The sequence below is a fragment of the Hemicordylus capensis genome, chromosome 1, assembly GCF_027244095.1.
Source record: "Hemicordylus capensis ecotype Gifberg chromosome 1, rHemCap1.1.pri, whole genome shotgun sequence".
In the NCBI taxonomy this organism is placed as follows: Eukaryota; Metazoa; Chordata; class Lepidosauria; order Squamata; family Cordylidae; genus Hemicordylus; species Hemicordylus capensis.
The window spans coordinates 319157930-319175834 of NC_069657.1; the positions used below are offsets into that span (position 1 = coordinate 319157930).

Consider the following 17905-nt stretch of genomic DNA (forward strand, 5'->3'; position numbering starts at 1 on the left):
GAGCCATTCTGGAATTTGTTTTCTTCACAGCATAGCCTAGAAGTGAATGAACCGCATTAATTTATTCCAAACATTTAGGTTAGTCCAGCAATGCACCCTGAGTAGTATATTCATAACTGCAGGTCAAGCTCCTTTAATCTAAAGCAGGCTTGAGAAGTGTTGTCTTAAAGTGATGTAGGGCAGAAGTGCAGCTGCAGTTCTCACCTTTGTAGTCTAGGGAAGGGAACTTTATATCTGGAATAAGCAGTCAATTCTTATTACTTCCAGCAATAAAGGAAGAAAGTCCATTCTGCCATATCTGTGCCTTTGATGGGGTGGCCAGGCCTACAAGAACATAGGAATCCTACGAAATAAGGATGGTTTCACAAGACAAAGACATTTATTTGGATGAAAAATCCACATTGGATTGGAGACAATGGACCTGGTTTTTTAAATTACACTTTATTGTGGGACAAATATTCATTTCCAGGTTGCTCTAGTAATGTATTTTATTAATTTTCTCAATTAATATTTATGAAACCTTTACGTCAATTGCAGTGATTAGAATGACAGTACAATGACTGTTAATCTGTTACAATAATCAGCTATAGTAATGTGGCCACTGCTTACTTGAAGTGTAGTTTTTGACTGAATATATTTGTAGGCCACATTCCCAGCAACACTGAGCTCAAAGTGAGTCACAGCAATAACAAAGCATGCAAAACACAATATAACACTTCATTCAGCATAATGGTATATCCATGAAGATAATATGCAATCACCTGTGGTTGTATGTCTGAAAGGAGGAAGTGAAGAGCTCTGTGGTTCTGGCCTGCTCATTTAAAGTCCCTGAGAACCTATGAGGTGTAATGACTATTTATTTATTTATTTAAAATATTTATACCCCGCCCCTCCAGTACACTACTGCTTGAGGTGGCTCACAGCAATAAAAGATACAATATACAAAAAGATACAATATACAATAAAAGCAATAAAAGTAACCAAACTGAGTAAACAAGTTAAAAGTCAGGTTAAAGACCACAATCAGTATTAAGTTCAAATTAAAAGTTATTTTAAAAGCTAAAAACTGAAAATTAAAAAGCCTCCTTTAAAAGGTGTGTCTTTAGTTGTTCTTTTTTTAAAAACTGAGGGAGACAGCACGGCGAAGCTCTTCAGGGAGGGCGTTCCAAAGCTGAGGGGCCACACACCCCAAAGGCCCTGTCTCTAGTCCCACTCATGTCTTGAGTGGAGAAGTGAACAGTCTAATGATTGATTATTTATTATTTATTTAACCTATTTTTATACATATTTTAATAGGTTAGCTGGTTCACGTCACCACTCAACTGATTGTGTGACCCTCAGTTACTTTCTCAGGCCTAATTTATCTCATGATTATAATTGAATCATGAAATTAATAAATTATATAGATAAAAAAGGAATAAAGCATCATCTTTTAAAATAATATTTTGATTATTTAATATTTTAATGCATGAGCTTCCTCAGGAGCAGAGTGAAAGCAAGGATGGTCAATTACAGGCAGATAGTGATGACCATTCCGTATACATTTAAAGAGACCTTTACAATATGTCAATGGTTTTACACATACCTGGTAGCAAAGGAGAGAAATTCCTGACTATTGGTCTCTGTAATGTATAAAACAGATTAAAATTAATTTAATCTATTCAAAGATTAGAGACTGACAAATTTTACTATAAGTTCTGGTTCCGTTATTTTACGTTCCAAACGTCCCTCTAAACTTATCTTCTGAAGCACAACCACCAGGGAGTTTTAAATATCTCTTATTGTCCAAGGAGGTTAAAATGCTCACCAACAGGCTTCATAGCATTTTTGTTCTTTAATATCAGATTTGTATCATTATGTCCTTTGCTTGCTTACCTAATTCTGAGCAGGGGAGCCACACCATGCAACAGACCCAACTGTTTTCATTAATCAACAACAATTCTGTAATACTTATAGGTCTAAATTGTGCAGTATATCATGTCAGGAGTACTCACACTGGCACATCAACTAATGTGGTGAACCTAATATCATACATTAAATGCTTTCTTGCAGTGTTATTGGTCAAACAGGTATCATTATATGGTACCACCCATACTGGATGGAACAGTCAGCCGTAGCAGCTCCATTAACTGCCACTAGTAAAGCACCCAAACTGTGGAGTCATAAAGATAGAGAAGTTCTTGTAGGGCATCTTGCCCATTCCCATGATCAGGGCAGGAAATCCAGAGGTAGAGTACCCCAACACACAGCTGGCCACCCACGGCTTTAGCACCTCCAACAAGGGGCAGCACCATCACCTCAGCTAATGGGTCCATTGTTGAACTGCTCTTACTCTTAAGCTTCCTATAATGTTCAACAGAAATCTAAACTCCTGTTACTTAAGACCATTAGATCTAACCCTTCCCTCTGAGTAAGAAAACAAGTCCCGGCCAAGCTCTGTGTGACAGCCCATCAGGTAACTTAAAGGTGCTGTCATATCCCACTTCAGTCCAAGAGTGGTTGAGCCTAACAAGCTGCAGTGGTTGTGGTGTGGGGGGTGGGGGGCATCAAAGGAGGCACAGTTGCCTCCCCTTCTCAGAGCTCGGATTGCCTCTCCCTCCCTCCCTCTCTCTCTCTGCATCATGGCCCAGGCTTAACCAGCCCCATGATCTTAAGCTTCACAGCTGCCACCAAGTATTTTTTTTTCTTTTCTTTTCTGGCTGTGTCTACTGAATCAGCATTCCAAACCTCTTTTTCTAGCAACGATGGGTAGCTTCTAAGTGTAGGGTGGGGGAAAATAGATTGATGCTACAAATCTTTAAATTCAGAACAAAAACACTTTACTTTAAATAGTTCCATTCCAAACAGTTCTTTTGAAAAATTTTGTACAAAGAAACAGCAACCATATGAGCATAAGGAACAAATAAAATAGGAGAAAAATGCATCCTATCAACCTGCACCCTAGCTCAGCGTCCTTACCAGGAGTCTTGCTCTTTTTATCCAGTTCTGGTGGTTCAATTCCTGACTGTTTGTTCAGCTGCTTTGAGAGTGTACCAGTCCTTCAGAGAGAGCCTTATCATTTGGCTGGTTTTGTGGACTGCTGATCCCCTGCTAACTGAGCAAAGAGGCATCTTTTTAAAGTAGTGATTCTCTTATTTCACAGGGGGAAAGCAACTGCCTGCCCATATCTAATGCCAGCACAGCATCCCTCCAGTGGTTTTCGTTACTGGTGTCTATCTTATGTTTCTTTTTATATTGTGAGCCCTTTGGGGGCCGGGAGCCATCTTATTCATTCATTCACCTTCCTATGTAAACTGCTTTGAGAACATAAACTGCTTTGAGAACAGGGGGCGTGTCCACTGACTGTGGGGTGGCCATTCCGGTCGTGGTGGAGAACAGAAGAAGTAACATTGGCAAGTCAGTGGGCCGTTACAGGGGATGGGGACTTGGAAATTTAATAGCTGTTTCCCCTTCCGGCTGTCCTGCCAGCTCTTTGACCTTGGGGATAAGTGCTGTTCATTCTTGGAACCTCACCTTGCTCCTCTGCAATGCCAGGTCTGTCCAGAACAAATCGGAAACCATCCATGATTGGATTCTGGATGAAGGTGCCAACCTGGTATGTATTACAGAGACCTGGCTGGGGGATGCTGAGGGCTCAGTGTGGTCCCAGCTTCTTCCTCCAAGCTACTCTGTTGAGGAGTGGGTGAGGGACCATGGGCGGGGAGGTGGAGTGGCTGTGGTCTATAAGAATAACCTTTCCCTTACCAGGATCCCTGTTAGAGTGTCGGACCATCTCGAATGTGTGTACTTAAGTCTGGGGACCAGGGATAGACTGGGACTTCTGTTGGTGTACCGATCGCCCCGCTGCTCAACAGAGTCCCTAATAGAGCTGACGGACTTGGTCTCGGTCTTGGAGTCCCCCAGGCTTGTGGTGCTGGGGGACTTCAACATTCATCTCTGACAGCTTTTTAAAAGCCTTTAAAAACACATCTCTTCACCCAGGCTTTTAATTAATGTTGTTTTAATAGTTTTAATGCTGTTTTAAAATATTATTTTACAATTTTTAAATTGTTGTAATGTCTGTATTTCCCCCCTCCCCATTTTTGTCTTAACGAATGTTTTACTTTGTTTTTATCCTGTTGTAAACCACCCAGAGATGTAAGTTTTGGGCGGTATAAAAATGTTTAAATGAATAAATAAAATAAAATAAAATAACATTTGTTGAAAAGTGGTATAAATTAATATTTATTGTAGTGGTAGTATTGTTGCCATCTTCTGAACCTGGTCCAGGTGCTCTACATCCTTCTTTGTAGCATCCAGAACTGGACACAGTATTCCATATGAGGTCTGACTTGTGTTTAAAAAAGAGTTAGTACTTTCAATGGCTTGCAAACTATGGTGATACTAATGTTGCCTAAAATCACATGCACCATTTTGCATCTTCTGATTGAACTTGAGATTCTTTGCATATGTACTACTGCCAGACACAGTATCTCCCAGCCTAATACTTACTTACTTTTTTATTACCTTTTATTTATGTATTGCCTAAGTGCAGAACTTTTCATTTATTTCTGTCAAATTTCACATCATTAGTTTCAGCCTTTATAATTTTCTATTCTGTCAGGGTCATTTTGAAATTTACCTTTTGAACATCTCACCTTCTGAGATTTTTTTTTATTTTTTTTTACATTTTATATCCCGCTCTTCCTCCAAGGAGCCCAGAGTGGTGTACTACATACTTAAGTTTCTCCTCACAACAACCCTGTGAAGTAGGTTAGGCTGAGAGAGAAGTGACTGGCCCAGAGTCATCCAGCTAGTTTCATGGCTGAATGGGGATTTGAACTCCGGTCTCTCCGGTCCTAGTCCAGCACTCTAACCACTACACCAGTTTTTGTTTCCTTTGCAGTTTTGTTTGGATTTCACTACAGCCCATCATCTAACTCATTCATAACATACTTAAAAGTACCACCAGAGCCCCCCTGAGCCACACTACTCAAAACATGCAACCTCCCCAAAGTGCAACAATGAAACAGTGGTTTCCTCTTCAATTCTAACTTGCTTATAATGCTCCAACGATCAAGTAAATAGAACAATTATCCTTGAATGTTCATAAGTCCTTCTGCTAATCAGCATTATATATAATCAGGATAGCTTTATCTCAGAATACTATCAATGTGATAGTCAAGGTATTCTTTTTGTTTGCTTTTATGAATAAAGCAAAGCAATGGATGTCCTGTTTCATTTTGAAAATACTGGTCCCTCTGCACTAGTTAATGGGAGTTACATAAACAAATCAGTGAACTGTTTGGAATTTGGGAGTATGCCATGCTAGACTTTTCCCATTGTGTAGAAAAAAAATGGCAAGGAAGTCCTTGAGACTTTATTTTCAGTTGTTATCAGGTTGTTAATTAAATCTTTGGTTTCTTTTACCATGTTCTTTTTTCATCCACTGTAATTCCTCTAGGTGGTAGAGGTCGGCACTTGATCTTTTTCCAATAATGGCTTTTGATGGCAACATACGTGCACTTGCATCTACTCTAACCCTCCAGATGAACAAGGTTGTGTCCTATAGTATTCCTCTATGTCTTTTTACTTCTCAATTACTGACAACTCTAGGGAGAAAAACAAAGTAGAAGTAATTAAAAAGTGGTGGAACTACATACAGCCAGGTCTGTCACAATGTGCAAGGGCATGAAGGGGAAAGGCCATACTGGTCATCAGTCAGCTGTGTAACAAAAGGTCACTATCAAAGAAGTTTCTCTTTGTTAATCAAAGGCAAGTACAGTTTGTAATTGAACAAGTAGGAAGCAAGAACTAAAGAAATATGTGGTGTGTGCACACCTGTGCTAAGGGGTTTACCATGCATACCTATTACCATACCTAAGTACTAATATATACATAAGTGATTAGGTCTCCCTCCACCCGCATTCTAGCCCGACCTTGACCCAATAAGGGCAATACATTGAAATTCTTCACATTGTTCTCAATTACTTAATACAGAGTTCTTCTTATATAATTAACATTTAATTAGCTGCATGTTAAGTGAGTTCTAATTGGCATTATTGGTGATTAAAGAAAGAATGCACACAGTTTGAAGCCTGAGACACATTTTACAAAAATGAAAAGAGAGTAGTAAAATAAAAGGGTACATCCATCTCCTACTAAAATTGATGGCAAAACTCCCACTGATTTTAATAAGACTGGATTGCATCCTGTATATAATACACTACTATTGCTACATTTAAATACTAGTAAAAGGGCTTACAACTTGCAACCATGTGAATGTTTTTTTCTCTGTCTATGAGGTATCATTCCCCATGTATTCTGATGGGAGAGGGTGGGTTTTTTGTTTTGTTTTTTTCATTTTCTGGTTTTAGATTTGTTTGTGGTGGTGGTGGTGGTGGTGGTAGTCCAGGCAAGGTTTGGAACCTACCTGCAAAAATGACATGTTTCTATCCTTTGTGGTTTGGCCTGGAAGTTTCACATCACTCAGTGAGGCTATTCACACACACAGCAAAAACTAGGCTAAGGGAGCCCAGCCCGGTTTCTGCTGTGCATGTGAACTACCAGGAGCAGCCATGGCACGGCAACAAGCCTGCTTAAGTATCCTGCTGCCTAACCCAGGTTTGGGGCATGAAAGCACCCAAACACTGGGTTACTTGATCATGTGTCTGCCACGGCAGCTTGCAGCCGCAGCACACACACACTCGGGGAGAGGGGGTATCCCAGTAATGCACTGCACACTTGTACGATGCATTATGATGAGCCCCTGGTGGCGCAGTGGTAAAACTGCCGCCCTGTAACCAGAAGGTTACAAGTTTGATCCTAACCTGGGGCTCAAGGTTGACTCAGCCTTCCATCCTTCCGAGGTCGGTAAAATGAGTACCCAGAATGTTGGGGGCAATATGCTAAATCATTGTAAACCGCTTAGAGAGCTCAGGCTATAAAGCGGTATAAAAATGTAAGTGCTATTGCTATTGCTATTGCTATTATTTGGGCTCCTGGGGGCAGGGTGCTGCATGGCAGCACTTCCCTGAGCTAGGGATGTGCACGGACAGGTCTGGGGGCCATTCTAAAGGTTTGAAGGCAGCACCAGCTCAAAGGTTCAATGCTAGGGGGGTGCCGCTTTAAGAGTGGGGGAGGGTGCACTTACCCCCCGCCTCTTTCCCCCCGCCAGCGCTCCATTTTTTCAGAAGTCCATGGGGCGGCAGCATACCTCCCTGCTGCCCCTTCCCCTGTTCTTGGCTGGAGGTTGCCAGAACCTCCATGGTTCCGTGCACACTACTACCTTTAGCCTGACCCCCAAGCAACTGAGCGTGGTGTAGCAAGGTGCAGATGGCCCTCAGGAGAGCCACCACTCATCTGGGTGGGTAATCCACCTGCCTGTTGATAGGTGAGTGATTGTCCACAGGAAGAACAGGTCAAACCCACTCTACCTGCAGATCTACTCTCAGCACTTCACACTGCCTGTGTGAAGCACCTCAGTGAGTCAGTGAGGGTTTGCAGTATTTCCATCAGACATAACTTGATAATTAGGGGCCTTATTATAAAAGATGTAGAGCATAAAATTAATCTATATGCAAATGATATCGAATTAATTTTGATGGACCCTTTGAGGTCTATCTTTGCCATACAAGAAGAGTTGGAAAGACTTGAACAAATTACTTATTTGAAAATAAATTTGACTTAAGTCAGAGCTTTTGTGTCCCGGAATGGGTTCTAAATCTCAAGATTGTTTGGCAAAATCCTTAGAGATTTCTAAAATTTCTAAAGTTATTCAATATTTAGGGGTATTTATATCAATGGATTTATCACAGCTTGAAAGACTGACTTATGCTCCAGTTATCAGTCAAATAAAAAGGAAAATTAGGAAATGGGAAGGTGTTCAGCTGTCTTTGATGGTCAGATAGCTGCCACAAAGATGCATTTACTTCCAAGATTATTATTTCTATTTCAAGTGCTGCCAATTAAACTTTCAAAATCTACTATAGAGAGATGGCAAAAGATTTTAAACCTTTTTATTTTTGCCGGGAAAAGATCTAGATTTCATAACGATGCATTATATTGGAAAGTACAACAGGGTGGTATCGGAGTTCCAGATTTAATGGCCTACTATGAAGCCTCGCATCTTAGGTATATTCTGTGGATAGTAGACCCGGAATCTAAACACTGGGTGAAGATGGAGGTTCCTGAAGAACATCTCGGCAATATTAACAACTTAGTATTGATATCTGAATTTATTAAGAGTTCTAAATCTGTTATAAATCCATTTTTAAGAACCACTTTTAAGATCTGTGGGGAATGGCATAAAATTTTTGCTCCCCCATATTCCCCCTTTGTTATCCATTTGGAGTCATCCTAAATTTCCAGCTTTAGATTCATCCTCTCAATTACTTGGTGTTTTTGGAGGTGTTGCCAGTAGATTAAAAGATTTTTATTATCTGGTTAAGCTAATTGATTTAGAACCAATTCAGGAGAAGTTTATGAATAAGCATTACTCTTGGTTAAATTTTCTTCAGTTTCAGTCCTTTATTTTACATCCTGATATAGTTAAGCAGGCTAATAGGAATTTGACTATGTTTAAGGAATTAATATTAAAGGCCTCAGAAGATTCTAAGGGATTTATTTCTAGATTATACGAGATTCTAATAATTCAAACATCTGATCCATTTATTGGCCTTAAGTTGGCCTGGGAAAATGACCTACAACAAACTATTAGTGACTCCCAATGGAATGGAATACTGAAATGGAAGCCGGTGTTTTCTACCTCTTCTCGAATTAGAGAGAATTTTGTTAAACTCTTTCACAGGTGGTATTTGACCCCTCCCAGATTATCCCACATTAATAAGAGTTTGTCCACGCTATGATGGAATGGCTGTGGAAATAGCGGAACATACTTTCATTTATGGTGGTCTTGTCCCACTATTTTCTGCTTCTGGACAGAGGTGTTTTTAGAAATGGGTAAAATTACACAACAGAGGTTAAATATGAGACCAGAGTTGGCTCTATTAAATTTATTTTTGGGAGCTAATTTGGCATTATTGTCTAAGGATCTTATAGTTTTCATGTTAACTGCAGCTAGATTATCCATTGAACAATACTGGAAGCACAAAAACATGTCTTTGACATCTTGGTATCAGCTTATGTGGCATATTGCCATATCTGAAAAATTGACCCATATTATTCATCTTCGAGTGGGTCAAGCTAATTCTAATGATTTTTTCATGATATGGTCAGATTTTATTCTGTTCACAAATCAAGATAATTTTAGTCGTTCTCCACCATCTAATTATTTACATATTTGGAAGGATGGTGAATGGATGTCATTATGTATCAGTTTTAGTATTCATGACTTATTAAATTAATAATAATTTTTTTTAAAAAAATATTATCTGTCTGTGACTCTAGATTTTTCCTATCTCTATGAGGACTCATTCCTCATGTTTGCCAGTAAGAGTTTCTTTGGATTTACCAGAACATTAATGAATTGTTCTGGGGTTTGGTTCTGGTGGTGGTGGTGTAGTCTGCAACCTATCTGTGAAAATGGCATGTTTCTATCTTTCCTGGTTTGGTCTGAAAATTTCATGTCAGTCAGTAAGTGAATCAGTAAGGGCTTGCAGTACATTACTTTCCAATGGGAGAGTTTTTCTGGATTTTCTGGGAAAGTAGTGCATTTTTCTGGAGCTTTGGTGTTTTTTGGTAGTCTGGGCAAGGTCTGCAACCTATCTGTGAAAATGGCATGTTGCTATGTTTTGTGGTTTCAAGTCAGTCAATCAATACAGCTTTATATTATAGATGCTGTGTTGGAGCTGCCTTCTTCAGTTTATGTAAAACAAGAGTTAGGGTGCAGTCTCTATCAAAATCAGTGACATCTTACATAAATTGATTTCTGTAAGAAGTGACATTTTTCAAACATGTGGCATATAAGATAAAAATGTAATTCCTAAAAAATCTAGTCCAGTCCACTGTTGTGGTTGTTATGACCTGAAGCTCTGACAAAGTGATGGTGGTGGAGGAGGATTGGAAATATTCATTCTGGATATGATGATGAACAACCACTATTTCTGGCCAATGAAGCTTTAGTTTTCAAAACACTTGAGAAATTGTCTGTTTGGTGGCATTGTTCATCACCAAAAGCATCCCACAATTGCTTCTGCTTGTGAAGCTAGCCTGGAAGCAGCAACAGAATTCATATTTATCATACAATTTACTAGGAAGAACTTACTTTTCACCACTGTAAGTGTTTTAGTTTGAGCAGGGGGAAGTTTGGCCACTTCAGAAATGTAACTATTTGACTTTAAGATCTGACAGATAATAAGATGACAACTGAAAGACCTAGGGCATGTGGTCAATATTTGCATGTTCAAGCCATCTGGTGAATATGCTTTTGTAAAATATGTATTCTACAATCAGGTCAGAGCTGCATTTTAAAGCGACAAGGCTATGAGGAGCTTCATTAGGTCATATTAGTTTCTATCACAGGCCAGCAGTGGTTGATTCTGGATTTCCAATGTCCAAACACAACAGTCAGTCCACAACAGTGGGCCCTTTTGGATGAATTACTGGACAATAAGAGGAAAATTCATTTTGCTATACTTACTTTGCAATAAGTATATATGAGGCTGTTCTCATATGCAGCTGAACCCAGGCCAAGGAATCTCAGCCTGAGTTAGGCTGAGCGTGAGAACCGCCAGGTTTGAGCCCGATTCTGACAGGGTAGCACTGCCTAGCCCAGCTTTTTAGCCCGGCTTTTAGCCTGGGATCATGGCACGAGCATGCTGTTACCCTAGGCTCTGGGACTGTGCATCTCCTTGGACTGCATTCAGCTTGAGGAGACACAGAGATGGGTGCCTATAGCGCCCATCTGCTGGGGGAATGCCCCAATGCACCGCACTAGATGCACAGTGCATTGTGAGATACCCGAAGGCCAGGACACATCATCCCAGCCACCAGAGCTCCACACTGCCTGGCACAGCAGCCGATCATCTGGGAGCGTGCTCTGTGCTCCATGCTCCCACCAACATTTAATTTATTGTCTGAGGTAAGGTAAGATTTGTGCAGCCTTCCCCCTGCCCACCCACTCCCATGCCCACCCGGTTATGAGAATGGCCCCTAGGACTATTGAAATCCAAGTTCCACAGAATTCATTGAGATAACTAGTAATTGTGTTTAACATCAACTATGGTTTCCATATATCTATAGGTGACTCCCTGGGCCCTTGACATACCTTGGTGCCCCAATTGCTTAAGGAAAATAAAGCCAAGACTGCTTCCATTTGGGTTAGGCCTTAGACACACCAATCTCAACAGTGACTGAGTTATGACTCAACTATATGACTCCTTAAACAGTCCCAGAGATCAGAGCTAATAGGATGGAAAAGATAGGGAAGAAAATCAATAATCCTAGAGATTGCCTCAGACACCAAACTGTTTTCAATAATTTTGGATAAGGAGGAATTACCCTAAGACAGGATCCATGTCCACATTACATGATCAGTCCAGGACTGCCATCAGGGGTCAGCATTGTTGGACAGCTTCTGAGAGACCATTACTGATCCTGTGACCTCTTCAGTGCTCATAACCTTTATAGAGAGTGGTGAAGGAATTGACTCAGGGCTCAACTGGCTCAGGTAGAAGACTACCTGTGGTGGGGAAGTCCTTTACAGCAGCTTACCAAGGGCTTTCTGAAACCTGAACCCAGCCCTGAACCAATCACTTCATGTTTTTACTTCTGCAGATTCAGTCATTCCATTCAGTTCCTATATCTGGTGCTTTGGTATAGAATTTTTTTCAACATGTGGCCCAGAGGACTATGCTTGCAAAATCTGAGGAATTGCATGACTGTGTTTAGATTTTTCATCAACTAAATTTGATGGATACACGTTCCACTTTATCCAGTTTAGAGAAGATGTTTCTTCGCTCTTCCAAAAAATGTTATTGTTAGTGAAGAGCATATAAAGAAAGGTGCTGCTGAGAAGAGTAGTATTTTTCAGTTGATTGCATGGAAATTTCAATAGTGCACAAGTATGGAAGGTTTTACTAAGTATAATATTGAGCAGCTAGTAAGTAATATTTTCTTGGGGGAAATCACAGTTAGCTGTTATTTGCTTCTACTAAAACGGTGGTAGTTTTTCTTTCCATCAGAATAATTACAGCAAATAGTTTGGCAGGGTTTCAGGTTTGTTGAAGTTTGCTTCCTGCCATTTTCTAAATTCAGTCTTTATCATCAGTTCTAAAGACATCATCAAACTTTAAGAAATGCAGAAAATGAGGACAAATCTTTGATCTACATGCTAAGTATGGAATAAACGAATCCCCTAAAACAAAAGGCACTAAACTTCCTCATTCATGGTTGTGACAAAAAATCAAATTGAAAGTGGATATAATGAAGTGCTGAATTAAAGCTGATTCATTAGCTGATTTATTTTCCATGTTCATACATAGGGCCTGTTCTCATGATCAAAGCTGCTGTTGAATGTCTGGTGGTGGAGGGAGGAGGAAACATGGGAATCAATATCAGTGACCCAACTTCAAATCTAAGATTGAGCTGATGTCGGTTGCCTTCACTGAACAACCACAATTGAACCCTTGCAGATGGCCGCTTTATTTTCACCGCACAAATGACTTGGAATTATGAGCATGTGCATCTCCTCCTCCTTTCACCATCCAACATCTGGCACCTGCTTTGATCATGAGAACCAGCCCATAGTGATCCATCATCATCGTGACTGGTCACCTGAATGTTTTATCATAAGGAAGATGACAGGTTCCATACTATCATGCCAAAATTCCAAATGAAACTACAAATGAAAGTTTGGGGCAGTGTACAAATGTGATTAATAAATAAATTAAATTAAATTAAATTAATAAATAAAAACTCTGCTTTTGGTAGTTTATTCAGATGACTCTTTATTTGGAAAAGATGCACTGCCATGAGCACAGGAGGCAGGAAGGGGGAGCAGATACCCACAAACAGCATAGCTGTGTGAATTAGCATTCTGACACTTGTGGTTTCAAACAAGAATAGCTTTAATGCAAAAGCCAAAACTGATAGAAGTGCTATCAGTGGCTTACGTCCCTGACTAAATTTACTCATTAAAATTTTAGTTCCATTGAAATAAGAAAAATTCAATGAGACTTCATCATGTAAATTTAGTCAGGATGTCAGCCAGTGGGAACAAGTTTTTTTGTTTTTTTAAAAAAGATTTATCAGCTTAAATTTGGATGATGAGAACCACATCTTTCCTGAAAATAAATATGTGAATATTAGTAGTCACCTGCTAGAATTTTTGGTGAAGGGTTTCCATGATTTGAGGCCCTTGGCATTTCACTACTGGAAATAATAATAATAATAATAATAGTTAAAAGAAAAATAGGAAGTGAATACATCAGGAGAGTTAGAAAAAACCTCAAGTCCAAACTCAATGGCGGGAACACCATACAAGCCATCAACACCTGGGCTATACCTGTTATCAGATACACTGCAGGAATAATAGATTGGACCCAGGCAGAGCTAGAGACGCTAGATCGTAAGACCAGGAAAATCATGACCAGCAATCATGCTCTGCACCCCCGCAGTGATGTAGATAGGCTATACCTCCCTCGCAGCTCAGGTGGAAGAGGAATGCTACAAGTCCATCAAACAGTAGAGGAGGAGAAAAGAGGCCTTGAAGAATATATAAAGGACAGTGAAGAAGATGCACTTAAAATGGTCAATAATGCGAAACTATTCAACACCAATGAAACAAAACAGGCCTACAAGAAAGAACAAGTCAAGAACCGAGCAGAAAAATGGAAAAATAAACTACTGCATGGTCAATATTTGCACAATATAAGTGGAAAATCAGACATCACCAAGACATGGCAATGGCTTAAGAATGGCAACTTGAAGAAAGAAACAGAGGGTTTAATACTGGCTGCACAAGAACAGGCACTAAGAACAAATGCAATAAGAGCAAAAGTAGAAAAGTCAACAACAAACAGCAAGTGCCGCCTTTGTAAAGAAGCAGATGAAACCGTGGACCACCTAATCAGCTGTTGTCAAAAGATCGCACAGACTGACAACAGACAAAGGCATGACAAAGTAGCAGGGATGATACACTGGAACATCTGCAAAAAATACAAGCTACCTGTAGCCAAAAATTGGTGGGACCATAAAATTGAAAAAGTTGAAGGAAATGATGATGTAAAAATATTATGGGACTTCCGACTACAGACAGACAAACATCTGCCACACAATACACCAGATATAACTGTAGTCGAGAAGAAAGAAAAACAAGTCAAAATAATCGACATAGCAATACCAGGGGATAGCAGAATAGAAGAAAAAGAAATAGAAAAAAATCACCAAATACAAAGATCTACAAATTGAAATTGAAAGGCTGTGGCAGAAAAAGACCAAAATAATCCCAGTGGTAATTGGCGCCCTGGGTGCATTTCCAAAAGACCTTGAAGAGCACCTCAATACCATAGGGGCCACAGAAATCACCATCAGCCAATTACAAAAAGCAGTTTTACTGGGAACAGCCTATATTCTGCGACGATATCTATAGCAACAGCAACAACATTGACAATAAAATTCTGGCACCCCAGGTCCTTGGGAAGGACTCGATGTCTGGATAAAACAAACCAGTCAATAACACCTGTCTGATTGTGTAAAATAATATAATAATAAATTCAATTTCTATACCGCCCTTCCAAAAATGGCTCAGGGTGGTTTACACAGAGAAATAACAAACAAATAAGATGGAACCCTGTCCCCAAAGGGCTCACATTCTAAAAAGAAGCATAAGATAGAAACCAGCAACAATCACTGGAGGTGACTGGAGGTGGAAATGATTTATACTTCCTGCAGGAAAACCAAAAATCCACCAAAAACTCAGAAACTGACATTTTCAGATAATGCTATTTTCACATGAAAGTGAAATATTAATTGTTTCACAATTAATCATTATGTTAACATTGTTAAGTTATTGTTAAGTTACTCTGGAGTTACCCAGAATGGGTCTCCCCATTGTCATGGATGGACCACTACCTGGTTAAGGTTGGTTTCACAGCCACAACCCAGCCCTGCAGGGGTGGAGGATCTATTAAGATGATCCACCCAAGAAGACTGTTGGACCCAGTAGGATTCCAAAAGCCTTGGAGGGTTTTGATGTTGGTCCTTCCAGCGACTCTGTCAATGCCCTGGTAGGAACCTGGAATAGGGAACTCACCAGGGCAGTAGACATGATCGCTCCTAAGCGTCCCTTCTGTTCTGCTTTAAAAGTGGCCCCTTGGTATACAGAGGTGTTACGGGGTCTGAAGCAGCAAGGTAGGTGACTGGAGCACAAGTGGAGGAGAACTTGGCTTGAATGTGACAGGACACAGCATAGAGCTCATTTGAAGGTTTATGCGGAGGCGGTGCGTGCGGCAAAAAAACAATTCTGGTCTACGCGCATTGCTTCTGCTGGTTCACGTCCGGCAGAGCTGTCCCGGGTTGTGAGGAGTTTGATTCAGGCTCCTTCCAATTCGAACCAATCCCCGGGGACTTTGTTCTGCTATGGTGCTTTCAATGGGTTCTTTGCAGACAAAATCTCCTGTATTCAGGCCGACTTGGACTCCACTGTTTCTACAGGGTCTATTAAGGTGGTGTCCAGCAATCCCTCTTGCAGTATTAGGTTGGATCAGTTTCAATCTGTGATGCCTGATGACGTGGACAAGCTGCTTGGGGTGGTGCGGCCTACCACTTGTTCTCTGGATCCTTGCCTGACTTGGCTTCTTTTATCTAGCAGGGAGATTAGGAACATAGGAACATAGGAAACTGCCATATACTGAGTCAGACCATTGGTATATCTAGCTCAGTATTGTCTTCACAGACTGGCAGCGGCTTCTCCAAGGTTGCAGGCGGGAATCTCTCTACAGCCCTATCTTGGAGAAGCCAGGGAGGGAACTTGAAACCTTCTGCTCTTCCCAGAGCGGCTCCATCCCCTGAGGGGAATATCTTGCAGTGCTCACACATCAAGTCTCCCATTCAGATGCAACCAGGGCAGACCCTGCTTAGCTATGGGGACAAGTCATGCTTGCTACCACAAGACCAGCTCTCCTCTCCTGATTGTTGGGGATGGCTTAGTTAATATCATTAACTTATCGCTGAGGGAGGGTAGGATGCCTCCTTGTTTGAAGGAGGCAATTATTAGACCACTTCTTAAGAAGCCTTCCCTAGATCCAGGGGCGCAACTACCATTAGGCAAGGGGAGGCGGCTGCCTGGGGGCCCCCACATCTCGAGGGGCCCCCCAGAGGCAAGTCACATGTGAAGTGAGTGTGTATGTATCAGCGAGGGGCCCATTTTAAAATTTTGTCTCTGGGCCCACTCCAGCCTCGTTATGCCCCTGCCTAGATCCCTCAGTGATGGACAGTTATAGGCCAGTCTCCAATCTCCCATGGTTGGGTAAGGTGATTGAGAGTGTGGTGGCTAACCAGCTCCAGGCGGTTTTGGAGGAAACTGATTATCTAGACCCATTTCAAACTGGATTTAGAGTGGGCTATGGGGTTGAGTCTGCCTTGGTCGGCCTGATGGATGACCTTTACTGGGGAATCGACAGAGGGAGTGTGACTCTGTTGGTTCTTTTGGATCTCTCGGCGGCGTTCAATACCATCGACCATGGTATCCATCTGGATCGCCTGGGGGAATTGGGGATAGGAGGCACTACTTTGCAGTGGTTTTGCTGCTATCTCTCAGGCAGATTCCAGATGGTGGAGCTTGGTGACAGTTCCTCTTTAAAATGGGAGCTATTATATGGAGTCCCTCAGGGCTCCATTTTGTCACCAATGCTTTTTAATATTTACATGAAACCGCTGGGTGAGGTCATCAGGAGATTTGGTGCAGGGTATTATCAGTATGCTGATGACACCCAAATCTATTTCTCATCATCATCATCAGGAAATGGCATTCACTCCCTAAATGCCTGCCTACGGGCAGTAATGGGCTGGATGAGGGATAAAAAATTGAAGCTGAATCCAAGCAAGATGGAGATGCTCATTGTGGGGGATCGGAATTTAAGGGATGAGTTAGATCTTCCTGTACTGAATGGGGTTACACTCCCCCAGAAGGAACAGGTATGCAGCTTAGGAGTGCTCTTGGATCCAGGCCTCACCATGGTATCTCAGGTGGAGGCTATGGCCAGGAGCGCTTTCTATCAGCTTCGGCTGATTCGACAGCTGCGTCCATTCCTTGAAGAGAATTATCTCAAAGCAGTGGTGCATCAGCGGGTAACCTCCAGGCTTGACTACTGCAATGTGCTCTACGTGGGGCTTCCTTTGTACGTAGTGCGGCCAAAGTTAGTCCAAAATGCAGTTAGTCCAAAATGCAGCAGCCAGATTGGTCTCGGGGATAACTCGGAGAGACCATATTATGCCTGTCTTAAAACAGCTGCACTGGCTGCCAATATGTTTCCGGGCGAAATACAAAGTGCTGGTTATTACCTTTAAAGCCCGGAATGGCTTGGGTCCGGGTTACCTTAGAGAGCGCCTTCTTTGGTATCATCCCCATTGCTCGTTGAGGTCATCTGGAGAGGTCCATCTCCAGTTGCCACCGGTACGTCTGGTGGCAACTCAGAACTGGGCCTTTTCTGCAGCTGCTCCTGGCCTATGGAATGCACTCCTGGCAGATATCCTCAGTTTAGGCTGGCTGTCGGCCTTTAAGAGAGCCATAAAAACCTATTTATTTGGCCTGTCCTTGCAAGGTTTATAAAGTGTTGTTGTTTTTAAAAGTATTTTAATTGGTTTTAAATAGTTTTAATCATTTTTGAATTGTTTTATATTGTTTTAGCATTGTTTTAATTGTGGATTTTATGTCTTTTTAAAAGTTATTGTACACCGCTCAGAGCATCTGGATGGGGCGGTTTATAAATGTAATAAATAAATAAATAATAATAAATAAATAACA

The 17905-nt window shown here is 41.1% G+C and overlaps 1 long non-coding RNA gene across 3 annotated transcripts in view; it reads right to left on the minus strand.

The window, feature by feature from the left end:
• Window positions 1-477: 477 nt before the first annotated feature.
• Window positions 478-17905, minus strand: part of LOC128339758 (uncharacterized) — a 32624-nt gene continuing 15196 nt past the window's right edge. For all 3 annotated transcript variants that reach the window (XR_008313201.1, XR_008313200.1, XR_008313199.1), the window contains exons 2-5: window positions 5410-5591; window positions 2959-3094; window positions 1586-1622; window positions 478-836 (exon numbers count right to left, since the gene is read on the minus strand). This is a non-coding gene — a long non-coding RNA (uncharacterized LOC128339758). The remainder of the gene's footprint in view (window positions 837-1585; window positions 1623-2958; window positions 3095-5409; window positions 5592-17905) is intronic.